This window comes from Rutilus rutilus (assembly GCF_951802725.1).
Source record: "Rutilus rutilus genome assembly, chromosome: 10".
NCBI classification, from domain to species: Eukaryota; Metazoa; Chordata; class Actinopteri; order Cypriniformes; family Leuciscidae; genus Rutilus; species Rutilus rutilus.
This window is the reverse complement of record NC_140215.1, coordinates 43,640,178-43,655,082: the sequence shown is the minus strand read 5'-3', so window position 1 is coordinate 43,655,082 and position 14,905 is coordinate 43,640,178. Positions and strand designations below refer to the sequence as shown.

Here is a 14,905-nt window from a genome sequence, read left to right as displayed (position 1 = left end):
TATAACATTGAAAACATGATTAAGCTAAAATCTTTAAAGTTTTTTGATCAATGAATGAAATGTAATATACCAGAAACAGCAGTTCTAATACCTACTTTTACCTAATATATTTATGAAAATTAATCGAGTGGTCACTACAAACATACTACACTCTTTGGAACACGAAAAAATACTTTAGGTGAATTACAGTATTTTTTTTGATACGTACAGTAAGGGAGGTATTGTCAACATTTCATGTGTAGTAAGTCAGTCTGATCACTGGGAAAGTAATACACCCTTTGGATAATAAAAAATCCCTTCGGTGAATTAATGTAATTGATGTTTTATTAACAAAGTTCGGGAGGAGCACGTTCAGATAATCAAACCTAATTAGACATGAGTGGAGCACACTCAGTTAATCAACCCAATCAACGAGTTAAGAGGTGTATATGTACAGCAAACTTACCTCCGTTCGTTGACAGTTTAAAGGGATAGTTCACTTTGAAATTAAATTTTGGTATGTTTTAGCTTACCTCAAGGGCATCCAAGATGTAGGTGTCTTTGTTTCCGCAGTAGTTTCAATTTTGATATTTTAAGGTCAAACCGTTCTTGTCTGTCAGTCATGTAATGCAGGTCTATGGTCACCACCTCAAAGAGCATGCAACGAAAAACTTTAAGCCCTGTATTAATAACTGCACTAGTTTGTTATCAGTGGCTGAATCCTCCATTACTAGCTAAAATTATGTTTTGGAATTAGCAACGGAGGTCTGACATAGGTCTCGCATAGTGTAGTATCCTGGAGTAACCACTAGGTGTCGTGTTTGGATTACAAGTGTTGTGTGTTCTGACCTGTAAAGGCAGTTGAAGAAGATGCCCCCATGTGTGAGGCATGGAGTGTTGATGTAACTGCTGCAAACATAAGAAAAGTGATCACTACAACTCACTGTATGTAGTAATCTGATTTATAGTGAAGATACTACACATAGTATAATATGTAAATATGATGTACAACACAACATAATGATTTTAGTGTGATTATGAGTGTAGTTGAAACTGTATGAGCTGCAGAAGTGGTTGGTTTCACTTTCATATTTGTCAGAGAACCAAAAACACAACACAAGATTGTGCGTCTAATATTTAAAGTTGTGTAGTGTGAACTAGGCATTACCTGTGTGTGCCCTTCTGTTACATGACACCGGGTTTTGTGCCCTGATTACTTTTGTTGCTTGTGTTTCCTCTGTATATCTAAGCCTTCTACCCTGGGCAGTCTTGTCATAACTCTGGGAAGCAAGAGAGTCTGAGAGCAGAGATGTGTTGGAGGCAGAGTCTCTGTCGCTCAAGGTTGTTGCTTTGTTAAATGCACCTAAAATTGGAGATTCAGTCAATTTTCTGCAAATACTTGTTACTTGTACTTGTTACTTTTTCTTTATTGGGGTACTACTTTATTTATTTTTCGGTTTGTATATCTGTATAATTTTGAATGAAAATTGAATGTACAAGGTACCTTTTAGTCATCTGTAGCTTGCCTGGCCATCTTTATCAAACTACAACGAGGACCACAATGGAAATAAGTTTGTAACTTTCTTGTGTTATCCTCCACAGTTCTGATTAGTGTATAATGTCACTGTGATATCTTCTTGTTATGCATTTATTTTTGTTACTGTCTAATAAATCAAATCAAATAAACAAAATTTTATAAAAATGAGGACCTTCACCGATGGAGAATCATGCAGCTTCAAAACGACCTCACACTCTCAGAAAAAAAGGTACAAAAGCTGTCACTGGGACAGTACCCTTCAAAAGGGTTCTAATATGTACCATTTAGGTACTAATATGTACACTTTTGGTACCAATATGTACCTTTGAGGGACTAAAATGCACTCTTTAGGTACAAATGTGTACCTTTTGAAAAGGTACCGCCACAGTGACAGCTTTTGTACCTTTTTTTCTGCGAGTGCAGCATCAGTTTCTACTGCTTGAGCTTGACTGCCCTGGAAGTTTACTTTGAAACAGAAAAGACACAGGGTCAAGTTATTGTGCATTATACTTTGTTTCACACAACCATAATGTGGACTGACATTAAACCATTTTTGAAAGCACAAATTTTTTAATTAGCAAAAACGTCTCGGGTTACGACTTTAACCCAGGGAACGAGACACTGCGTCGAGAATCGACACTTTGGGGAACGCCTTCAGCGTGATGCGTCTGAAGCCTGTATGGAACTAGTCCAATCTCGATTGGTGTTGCGTCATTACGTCACTCGTGAAGCTATAAAAGGACGCCGGATCACAACGGCGTCAGCTTCTGATTGGTCGAAGCAAGTCGTTCTCAGGAGCGCAGGGTGTGTGGCCGAGGGACTTCTCAGGGAACGAGGGTTACAGTTGTAACCCGGGATGTTCCCTTTCGAGGGAACTCGCGCTGCGTCGAGAATCGACACTTTGGGGAACGAAATGCCCACTGCGCCACACTGAGTAGTACATGCCCTGTTGTGAAGCAATCTGGCACACTCAAGACGAGAGAACCTGTGAACCTGGTGTAGAGGGCAGATCCAGACTGTAATGTCTTATGAAGGTGTGTGGGGAGGCCCAGCCGGCAGCATCACAGACCTCTTGAAGGGAAACCCCTGCTAGCAGAGCTTTAGAGGATCTTGCTCGGGGCTGACAAGCGTGTGAACCACCCCGCTGAATTTCGGTGGATGATACTCAAACTAAATTCTGTACCCCTTTTCCACTGTGTGCAGGACCCACTGAGATATATTTTGAAGACCCTTCCAGGTGTCTAAATATACTACTAGGGGGACCAGTCTCTTGGGACTGGCCTCGGCTGTTGCACTTTGAGCGATTTCGGTGACCTGAAGCAATTTACTGGCTGGAATTAACTGATTTACATTTTCTACAGGCTTCCTGAGAGGAAGCGAACTCGACAGGGCCGCAACGTTTTCGGGCGGACACTGCTATTTGCGTTCGCTGGAAACCGATGTGTCCCGAAACGCAGGTGGCGATAGGAAGCAAACATCGATTTCCTGAGGGCTCCGTGAGGGAGCGAGATGTTGATGCTCACTCGCGGGGGGGACCGCCCTCAGAGGCCTGCGCATCACGGTAGGACCCCTTCGCCCGAAACCTTCCTCACCTGAATGACAGTCCTCAGACCTGCTTTCAGTTTGGAGGGCTTCGTCTGAGAGTGCTGTCTCTGGCCCCAGGCCTTATGTGGGGGGGCACGAGAGGCAACACTCTCCTTCTGCTGCTGCAGGTGCGAGGAGCTGGCGGCTGCCTTGTGAGACTGCCCCCTGGCAGCAGACCCACGAGACCTGGAACGACAGCGGGGGATGAGCTGTTTAAATGCAGCTGACTGTCGCTTCGCTTGCTGAAACCTCTCGACAACAGTATTGGCTGCGTCACCGAAAAGGCCAGAAGGCAAGTGCGGGACATCGAGGAGTAAGGCCCTGTCCTTCTCCCCGATGCCCGACAGGTTCAACCACAGGTGTCTCTTCGTGGCTACTAATGCTCCCATAGAGCGGCCAATGGCACGGGCCGTCTCTTTAGTTGCACAGAGAGACAACTCAGCCACTTGACGAAGTTCGTTAACCCTCTGGGGACCAAGCTGTTTTTGGGGTCCTTGAGATGTTCTGACATGCTCTGACATTTGTGCTTTTTTCAGTTATTTATAAACATGTTAATGGCAAAGGTGTAAATTCACTCTATATAGTACAAACAGGGCTACCATAATATACGAGCAACGTATATGTAGATGTTTGTTTTTTTAAGAGAATAATGTTTATGCGTGGTTATTGGAAAAAATTAAAATGAAAGTTGCTGATTTAAGAACACAAAACACATATTAAATATGTGTCCACAAGACTTTTGACTAATGGATGTTGTCCCTTTGAGTTCTAGCTTCAAAATTATGTGAAAATCATCCTGCCTAATTTTTCACATAAAACACTACATTGATTTAAACATTGTAAAACAGTTTTTTTTGTCAGAAGAGGTTTATGCGTGGGAGTGGTAATGGGTCATCAATATTAATGAGATTCAGACCAGGGGTGTGACATAGACGCTCCCCCAAGTGCTAATGGGCCATCAAGTGAGGCAGCCTGAACAAAGAATGAGGAGATTCAAATGTTTTGTTTTTCAATCTGTTTTATTGTAATTTTGTAAAAACAAAAGTAAAGGCAGGTATCTCACAGTAAAAGCTTATGCCCCGTTGATGCGGGCTCTAAGCAAATCAAATGTGAGGAAAATAAACAAAAGTAAAGGCAGTTGGTAAATATGTACTTACTCTTTCTGATTTCTGACTGTGTTGCTAAGCGCACTCCGAGTTGCAGGCGGAGGTAGTGATGAAGCTACATTCCTTTTAAAAAAGTTGAAGAATATTATTACATAAATATAACTATAGTAGCATTAGTCTATAATGAATAACTGATGTAAATAATTTTAGACGCGTGCAATAATGCGTGTCAATGGGCCATTACCGGAGAGGCACACCGCAAACATTAGCCTAACACATTTGTGCACTTCATTAACTGGGTATATTTACACATTTCAGCACATTTACACACATTTACAACTGATATTTGCGAGCATGCATCGTTAATGATAATGAGGCAGCATTTATATAGTCAAAATATAATCTAAACACCTACTAGGCCTACTTTCTAAAATAATTTCTAAATTCTATCTTTCATACATAATGATCTAAACATATCATTTAGGCTACACACATACAAATACAACTTTTCTTAACCAAGGGGTGTAGCATATGTACACAAAAAAACAAAACAAAACAAAACATTTTTGACGTTGAAATGGTACGAGATATTAAATTCATGGTATAGATATGCACTTTCATTAGATCATGTTGAATATAGGTAGATATCAAATGTCAATACTCTGGATGGCAAGTCCACCCAGTATAATATGTAAGCTCATGTTTTGAATAGCTTGTCAACTAATGCAAGTAAGAATAAATACTTACTCATCCGAAATTCTATCCACGGCTGGATCAATTTGCTCTTCAAAATACAAACGGTCGTCATCAGAGTAGTCGCGCTCCTCTTCTGATGAAAATCTGGACTCTTCGTAGCTAGTATCCAGGACGAGCTGAAGGGCTTCCGCACCGGTGTACCGTGTCATCTTCCCAACGTGCAGGTGACTGAATGATGAAACTTGAAGCGTTTAATGCATTTGCTTGGGGGCGTTTACCTGTTTTGCATAGATGGCTTAACACATTATCTTGTGAATAGTGTGCTCCGTGAGTAGGCGTGAACGAATTAAAGTCAATGAGCTCGTAATGAGCTCGACTGGAATCGCTCTCTTTTTATACAGATTACAGAAGCTGAGAATATTTGTTTTTTATATAAATGACTTCATTTAAAAGATGCGATCTCAAGCTTTATGCCTGTGGGTCTGTTTGCCTGTTTGACTGAATTTTCGCGGAGTTATAGATCATTTTCGAACGCGTTTCAAATGGGAGTTTACTGACAGAGAGAAGGCAGAAATCGCATCATGTTAAAGTTTCTTTATTTGTCAAAAAGCAAAACACTTTATTTTTATTGTGAGTATACAGAAAAAAATATAGAAACTGAACAGGATCGATTGATGTATAACACGAAAATTAAAGATCAAAATTAACAGAGCATTTTGTGTTTATTTTTCGTTGCTAAAAAAAAAAAAACGAGCAAAACGCGCGGGCGCGTTTTTGGTCCCCAGAGGGTTAATACCGTCGAGGGCGACCTCGTAGCTGTCATCCACCTCTTTGAGGAGGTCAACCTGGTATGCCTGCAATAACCCCATAGTGTGCAGGCATGCACCAGCCCGACCCACTGCCATATATGCCTTCCCCATCAAGGCTGATGTAGTACGGCAGGGCTCACAACCTCCAGCAGCTCCTCAAAGGCAGGAGAATGGGGTGGTGAATCCTCACATTCTCCTGCCTTGATGCCCAAAATATCTAACTCCTCGAACATCGGGTCCTTGTCACGGGCGGAAGAGGCCGCAGAGCAGGCTTCCGAGCCGTGCGCGGGACCAATGGAGCTGGTTGCTGAATGCTGAGAAAGGGCCGAAGCCATCTCAGCATCATCTGCCTGCTCCATTTGCAATCCCCATGAGTCCAAACACCGCACTGCCTCGACAGACGCGGGACCTGACCCACGGGGAGCGCAGGCCTGGCCTGATTCATCTAACAGGCTCAGGTGGGAGCGGAGCGTTCTCAGTAGTAACAGAACACAGTTTGCACAGACAGTGCACTCAAGCACTGCCCGTGCATGCTCCACTCCCAGACAAACAACACAGAGCGAGTGCGTGTCACCCTCGCTCAAATAGCGCGGGCAAGGGGACGCACACTGTCTGAATTGCTTCGCTTTATTTGCCATATTTATGTATATTAAATTGAGTGATTTGACATACAACACCAAATAAGACAATCAGTCATACAGAACGCTTGCTGAAGACCAGAAAGCTGACGCTGTTGTGATCCGGCGTCCTTTTATAGCTTCCGCATCTCCGTCACATAGATGCAACACCAATCGAGATTGGACTAGTTCCATACAGGCTTCAGATGCATCATGCTGAAGGTGTTCCCCAAAGTGTCAATTCTCAACGCAGCGCGAGTTCCCTCGAAAGGGAACTTGAATTTTTTTTTATATTTTAATGTTGGGTTGATTATAGGCAGACATATAGACAGATCAATGAAATCATGACAGTATATCTGTGTAGCATGACCTTGCTTTGGTGTAAGTAACACCAAAGCTTCTGATAGAGGCCAACACAGAATCAATTGTTACATAATCTTCCAATGCCATTGCAATTCCTATAACATTCTTTCCTCTGTACATCTAAGTGTTCTCCTCTGGGAAGTCCTGATGCTGTACTTCACACCAACATCGAGTATAAGGCCACGGATCTTGTGGAGGTTGAGTCTCCTCCAGCCAAGGTAACACCACAGCTTTGATTTGCAGGTAGCCTTCACCTGATACGTGTGTAAGAATGCTGTAATTTGTGTGATCATTTAAAACTTAACCTTTTAACCGTCCAGAAGTATACTGTGGCCAGCCAAGTCCTAAAAACAGCACAAATAGTAAACTCATAGAACTTGTTAGAAGCTACACATCCCAGAAGAAGCTTCGTAACAATGGACCATTTCATTTACTGTGATAATGCTTTTCCACAGTTATGAACATCAGAAATTGTGAAAAAAAAAAAAAAAAAGTTTCATTTGTTATACACATTTAAATGCTATACTTTGTGTTATATTACCTGGCTATAAATTACCGGAAAGAAAAGAAAAGAAATGAATTCTGAAGTAAGGGTGTTTGTAATATAGGGCTTGAGGGTGTGATGGCAAATTTTACATCTTTCTTTCTTCTGATCAAGGTGATCAATCTCTCTTGGTATTTTTCCCTCCGTTGGAAAGTAGTAGAAATGCTGTTGCATATTTTTTTTATTTTGCTATTAGAGCAAATGCAAAAATATAAATCATATTTGCTATGTTTTTGTCAAAATGTAGAATTAAATTCTGACCTTGTCCTGATAACGAAAACAGTTCTGAAAGAAACAAACACAGAATCTATTTTTCTTTCAACAACAAAACGCTATAAAAAAAAGTGTTTTGTCTCTCATAAAGCACTTAATTCCATGTAATAATACTAAAACCAGAAAACAATAAGCATTACTAAATATATTTATTGAAAGTATGATGTGTTTTTTGTAATTGTAAAAATGTGGTTCATGTACTAACATATAACTAAATCATAATGAAATAATTATGTTTACCAACAAAAGTTAAAATTTTAAAAACAAAAAGTAAAAATTTGAACTGTGTTCTACATCAATTTGAAGTTCCTTCATAATTTAGGATTTGCAGGAAAACAGTATTTACACTGCACTACAGTTTATATATTTAACATGTTTTTTCTTTCATTTAGCTCACTGAAAGACAGGATTCTAGCCAAGCATCAGAAACATCTTCTTAAAATAGTGGTCCAGATAGCCTCTTTTTCCAGCATTAGCTGCAAACAGGCCCATGTTGTTTTTAATGGACACTAAGGAGTGGAGCGACCTGAGAAAATGACATCAGTTTAAAGATCGGCAGTGGACAAATATTGTCTCAAAGGGAGTACAATCTGTCCATCCATACTGCAGCATTGCTTTGAAAAGGCACACCGTGAAAAATAAAATGTCCAAAAGAGAAGGGCCTTTATTTATTTGCCTGGGATACTGCACATTTCCAGCTTGCCCAGTTTGTGTAGAGGTCACTGTGAGGGATGAGCGTGCCCTCAAGGCCTGGGTCAAGAGGAGGTCTGTCACAGTATGGAAGAATTAAAAAGAAGATATGTACGGGCTGATAACAGAGACATTTTTGGAAAACAACTTGAATCAGTGCTTCCAAAGGCCTTACATCTGCAGTGTCTGGACAAAATCCAACCTAAAGTCTTTGAATCCGGATGCAGAGTCCAGGCACCCACAGCTGCAGTCCTCAAGACACAGCCTACATCACACAAAAGAAATGCAGAAGGCATCACAACGAAATATTAAGTCTTCTCAAAATGTTGGAGGACAAAACGGATGAAGACAATGAAGTTCTCCAAAAGGTGCTCTTGCACCCCAAAGGAGTCCCAAAAAACAATCAGACTGTTCCATCAACGATGCAGGGACGATATTGTGTATATTGACGCCAAGGGAAGCATTGTGCAAAAAGTGCGAGGGGAATTCTATTAAAGGATCCTCCCCATCCCCATGTCAACGAATGTCACCTGCCAACACACCACTGCATCAGGTACTTTTATAGAGTCATTTCAACAGATCGCTACAGTAGTTTGGAAGGAAATCTGTGAGGAGACCTGTGATGATGATGTGTGATGGGTCGCTCGTTCTGATGCGAGCTGTTGCCTACACTCTTCCTTTGGAGAGCTAGCTCAGCGTGTGCTAGGACATCATCACTGCACAGCTGAAGGAGGTCATGGCCAACTCTTCATCGCTACCTAAAGCCCTATTCGCACTGTATTAGTATTATCTGGGGACCTCGTGTGATTTAGAAATTACCCACCCACATCTGAATTTTGTGTGGCGCATTCGCACGGGATAAACGAAGTCTGTGATTTTACTCAAAATTACTGACATATCTCCCAGATGTGATGTCAATAGGCTATTGCTTGGAAATGTCTTGTTATTATAGGTCTAACGTTAGCTGTATGATCATAAACAGAAGAATGTTCCTTACCACATGCTGCTATATGTCATCCATCTCCATCTAATCATTATTTTTGTTTTGCTCTTCTGATGGTTTTCAGCTTTCTCTTTCTGCAAATTGTATAGTTATATCGTATCATGGTGTATAGCGATATGACCCAGCACCCAAAATACTATCAAAACACTCCAACGCAGCCTCCATTCTTCGCGAAAGATGGATAAAAAAGCGCACAGGAAACAAAAACCTTGAAAAATCACAGAGATGCCGATTCGCACGGGACTAATATTATCACAGGACCTCGGTGTTCGGCGAAATATGGTAGGTCATTTGCGGGGGAATTTTTACTTTACAAATTACAGACATGACCGATTCGCACGGGATTAAGATCACAGACAACCTCCGCAATTATTACAAATTACTAGAGGTCACCAGGTAATACTTATCCCGTGCGAATAGGGCTTAAGACACATCATGAAGAATGCAAAAGTGTTCTGCAGGAAACAGTACGTTTATTATATATATATATACACATGTATATAATTTTGTGTTGTCATACATGGTTAGTCTCATAAAATAATTAATTAACTAAATTGAACAGACATGGTCATGGTTTACAGTGGAACTATTCTTTAAAAGGTGAACCATAGAACCACAACAAACTCACAAAAGTAGTTACTATCTGTAACCGAATGAATGAATGAATAAGATGGGTGGGGATGATTGACATTAGTGAGCACCTATCAGCAAGGAATTCTGCCTATTTAAGACCTGGTTGGCTGTAGCCTGGGATGAGTCACATCCGGCTCCTCCCCTTCCGTTGTTGACGGTAACTGCAGGTATGTGCTGTTAGCCTCTAGCAGTTAATAATAATAATAATAAATTTTATTTGTAAAGCACTTTACATTTGACACCAAATCTCAAAGTGCTACAGTAGAACATAATTAAAAACAATACAGTATTACAATAAAAACACAACATGTTAAAAGACGAGACTAAAAACAAGCTTTAGCTGTTAAAATAAGCCTGTGTAAAAAGGTGGGTTTTTAGTCCTTTTTTGAATGTGTCCACTGTCTGCGGGGCCCTGAGGTGGTCTGGGAGGGCGTTCCACAGGCAGGGAGCAGCGACTTGAAAGGCCCTGTCGCCCATTGTTTTGAGCCGTGTCCTGGGCATGACCAAACGGTGCTGTTGGCCTGACCGGGTTCTGGTTGATGAATTTGGTGTGAGCAACTCAGTGAGGTAAGTGGGGGCCGCACCGTGCAGACAGTGATGGGTATGAAGGAGGACCTTATATTCTATGCGGGACTGAATGGGGAGCCAGTGCAGTGAACGAAGGATGGGGGTGATGTGCTTATGTTTTCGCACCCTCATCAGGACCCTGGCAGCGCTGTTCTGAACATACTGGAGCTTTTGAAGGCTCCTGCCAGGAATCCCAATGAGGAGTGCATTACAGTAGTCCAGCCTGGAGGAGACAAAAGCATGGACTAGCTTCTCTGCAGCAGAAATGGAGAGGGAGGGGCGCAGTTTGGAAATATTGCGGAGGTGAAAGAATGCAGTTTTGCAGATGGAGGTGACATGACTGTCGAAGGAAAGGTGGGGGTCAAATTTTACCCCTAGATTAGTAACAGAGGAAGAGAGGGGAGTGGTGTGTCCAAAGAGTGAAACAGTGGTGATTGGAGAGGAGCGGAGTTGATGAACGGTTCCAGTTTGAATGGCCTCTGTTTTGGAGCCATTCAGCTGCAGGAAGTTTTGACTCATCCACGCCTTTATCTCCTCCAGGCAGGAGCTAAGGCGGGCAGCCGTGGCAGAGGGCGAGCTAGGAGACTGAATCCTCCCAGACCTCCCTCAGTCCCTGTATGGGACCTTTCTATGGCGCTGGAAGCCATGAAAGGTGACCCATTCGAGCCTTTACAGACTATTGATCTTAAACACCTGTCTTTCAAGACAGTGTTTCTCCTGGCTCTCGCTTCAGTGAAGCGCATAGGGGACTTACACGCGCTCTCAGTGAGCGCGGCGTGCATGGAGTTTGGGCCTAATGACTCAAGAGTTATACTCAAACCTAAGCACAGTTATGTTCCAAAATCCCTCAACACACCGTTTAGGGCGCAGGTCATTTCCCTGTCAGCCCTGCCGGTCTCTGACGAGGAAGGAGACGCGAGCTTCCTTTGTCCAGTCAGGGCATTAAGAGCTTATGTGTCTCGCTCATCTGTCTTCAGACAGACGGAGCAACTCTTTGTTTCGTTCAGCGGACGTTCCAAGGGACTAGCCGCGTCGAAACAGAGCCTATCCAGATGGATAGTTGACGCCATTGCGCTGGCGTACACTTCCAGGGGCATGCAGTGCCCGTTGGGTGTCAGAGCGCACTCCACGAGAAGCATGGCTTCATCGTGGGCCTGGTCGAGTGGGATTGCCTTGCAAGATATATGTATGGCGGCAGGCTGGGCCTCCCCGTCTACATTTATAAGGTTTTATAACCTAGAGGTTCCCACCTTACAGGCCAGGCTGTTGTCGGTCTAAATATACCGGTACTGTCTGTTCTGATGCTATCGGTTCAGAATACTGTGTCTGCTGAGCACTGCTCGATGAGAACTGCTCGCTGATCGACCTCAAAATGCTTATGGGCAACGAATAAGACCCACAATTTTCCATCAGTTCAGGCCGTACTCCGCCCTGTCTGTATGATGTAATTTGCGTCTCGGGACGCTACTATATGTGGAAGAGCGTGGCCCCGCCCCTCCCTCTTCCCGGACTCCCTGTGAGGTCACCTGGTGATTATGCACTATATGAACCCCGGGCTTTCGCCCTTGGGTCTTTGGTGTCAGATCCCAGCACGCACGGCGTTTTACATTGGGTCCCCTAGCGTTACTAACGTAACCTCGGTTCTCTTTAGTAGAGGGAACGAGTACTGCGTATCTTGCCGTGCATGCACACGCTCTGGTTAGCTTCGGCAATGAAAAACCAGATATCAGCTGCCTGCGAGCTGGATTTATAGGCCTAAGCCACGCCCGTTCTGGCGGGACGTGACGCAGGGGGCGCGAAGCACCCTCATTGGGTCTGACGTCATGCTAGGCCTCGCTCGATAGGCTGCTGCAGTTGCCGCAGAACAGCCAATAGGCACACGAGCCGTCATGCCTATGTCTGTATGCTGCCGCAACGCGTTTTACAATAATACAAAATTAAGGATAATTTTTTGGCTTCAATATCTCGCGGAAAAGGGATTTTCCCCTAGCGTAAGATACTTACGCAGTACTCGTTCCCTCTTCTAGAGAGAACCGAAGTTACGTTAGTAACCGAGTACGTTTTTTTTTCATTCTCAAGTGAATCGCGTTTCTGTGAATGAATGAATGAACGGCAGAGATGCGCGCTGTTTACCACAACTGGCAAAAAGACGGTTTAAATTTGAATCGCGTTCCTGTGTGTGAATGAATGTTTCGCTTTTAGCAAACTGTATTGCTATACTGAGTCTATAAAATCGACTGAAATATGTTGAAATAAAATGTATTTGTATAAGCAACGTATTAAACTGCAAATTAACATTTATATTTCTTATAATAAAAACGAAAGACCTATGTTACAGACATATGAAAGACAACATTTCGTTGATTAGTTTTGGATAGATTATACATGGTATCTTACGCTAGGGGTGGTGTGGCGCAATGGATAAGACACATGCCTTTGGTGTGAGAGACCCGGGTTCGAATCCACTGTGAGACACCAATGTGTCCCTGAGCAAGACACTTAACCCCTAGTTGCTCCAGAGGCGTGCGACCTCTGACATATATAGCAATTGTAAGTCGCTTTGGATAAAAGCGTCAGCTAAATGAATAAATGTAAATGTAAATGTACATTTTTACTGTAAAATATCTGCCACCTCAAATAAGCTTTTGTTTGCCAATTTTTGCTCATATGTTAAATATAGTATGTTTTGTCAAAAATAAAGGAATCAAATAATATGTTATAGTGTTTGTTCCAATGTAGCCTAGGCTATATTCAAGTAATGAATCCTTAACTTTGAAATATGTATGATAAAATGTATACTTTAGTTTTTACAAAGAAAGATTACACTTGAATTGTTGTTGTAATTGTAACCATTTTAATAATAAAAAAATATATATTTACAAGGTAGATGTAAAACTATTAAAAGGTAAATATAAGCCTTTTCTTTAAATAATTTTTATTGTGTTTTATTAGTGACAAATTTGGGGAGAGGATAAATATTCCAAAACTGAAAATACAGTATGAGAATTAACTGCACAATTACTAGACTTGTTTTCCTTGGATATTATAGGCCAATTTGCAAGCACAATTTGTGGAAAAATAAAAAAAAATTGAGATGCTTCCAACTGTTGCTCTTGCATTCTTTCTTGTGGCTCAGTGACACACCTGAATGAATGTCTCATTAAGTATGCGGGCCCCATTGTCTCCTCAGGTGCGAACCACTAAATATGCATGATGGTGTTGGATCTTTGACGCCCACTCGCATATTGCCTTTCCAAACAGAAAGTGTTTTGCAAAATTTAAATCAATGTTTTGTTTTATGTGAATGATTAGGCAGGATGATTTTCACATCATTTTGAAGAAAAAACTCTAGGCGACAACATCCATTAGTCAAAAGTCTTATTGACACATTTAGTATGTGTTTTGTGGCCTTATTTCAGAAACTTTAGTTTTTTTCAATAACCACGCATAAACATTATTCTCTCAAAAATACAAACATGTAAATTCATGTTGCTCACATATTATGGTAGCCCTGTTTGTGCTAAATAGAGTGTAATTGCACCTTTGCCATTAATATGTTTATAAGCAACTGAAAAAAGCACAAATGTCAGGGCATGTCAGAACATCTCAAGGACCCCAAAAACACCTCAGACCCCAGAGGGTTAACATACTGTGGTAAAATTTCAGAATGTGGTGTTTTTATATTTATAACATTTGATACAGTTCAGCAACATCACACGACCCGACGACCAAGAGTGCTGACAAATTGACCATCACTAAATTAACCATCACGATTGAAAACGTGACACTGATTTCATATGACAGTTCAATAAACAAGTAATAATATTAAGTCACTTACATTTTAGACGAAATATTGACTGTTTTTGGTCTATTTTAGCAGTGACAATAGTTCCGATGAATCCAAACAAAGATCACAGCATAGCACGTCTCACAGCAACACTCAAATGTGTCAATGATTCAGTGTTTTGAACGAATCGGTTGAGTCAAAGATTCAATGACCCATTCACAAACATCTGTCTCATTCTTGATGACTCGGCCGTTTGAATGAATCGTTTAAATGAATGACTCAAAGACTCGCTTAATAAGATCGCTTATCACCTGCATTTCTGCACTCACTATCGACAAACCAATCAAATCTGTTTCCAATATTATTTTTTGGTACACTTTATAATAACTACATGCTATTAATCATTAGTTAAGCATTACTAAACAGTTAATTCATCATTTATAAAGCATTAATATACATTAATAAGCAGTTTATAAATACAGCTATAAATGCTTAATTCTTAATTTATAAGCATATCTATAATGTGTTTAATAATTGTATTTTCATACTTTATTAATGATCAATTTATCATTTCTAAATTAAGTATAACATTATTTACAAACCAGTTACATTATTTACCATTATTTACAAACTAGGTGTTGTCATTGATTCATAAGATCACTTAGAAAGTGTAAGTAAATGTAGTAAATTCAGGCAGTTATAAAGCATTTAGTAGTG

General features: G+C 41.2%; 1 long non-coding RNA gene across 1 annotated transcript; it reads left to right on the top strand.

Moving 5' to 3' along the window:
* Positions 1–871: 871 nt before the first annotated feature.
* On the top strand, positions 872–13,013 carry LOC311299069. The gene is made up of 3 exons (XR_014629043.1): positions 872–1,320; positions 6,817–6,909; positions 7,901–13,013. It is a non-coding gene; the product is annotated as an uncharacterized lncRNA (long non-coding RNA).
* Positions 13,014–14,905: the final 1,892 nt, after the last annotated feature.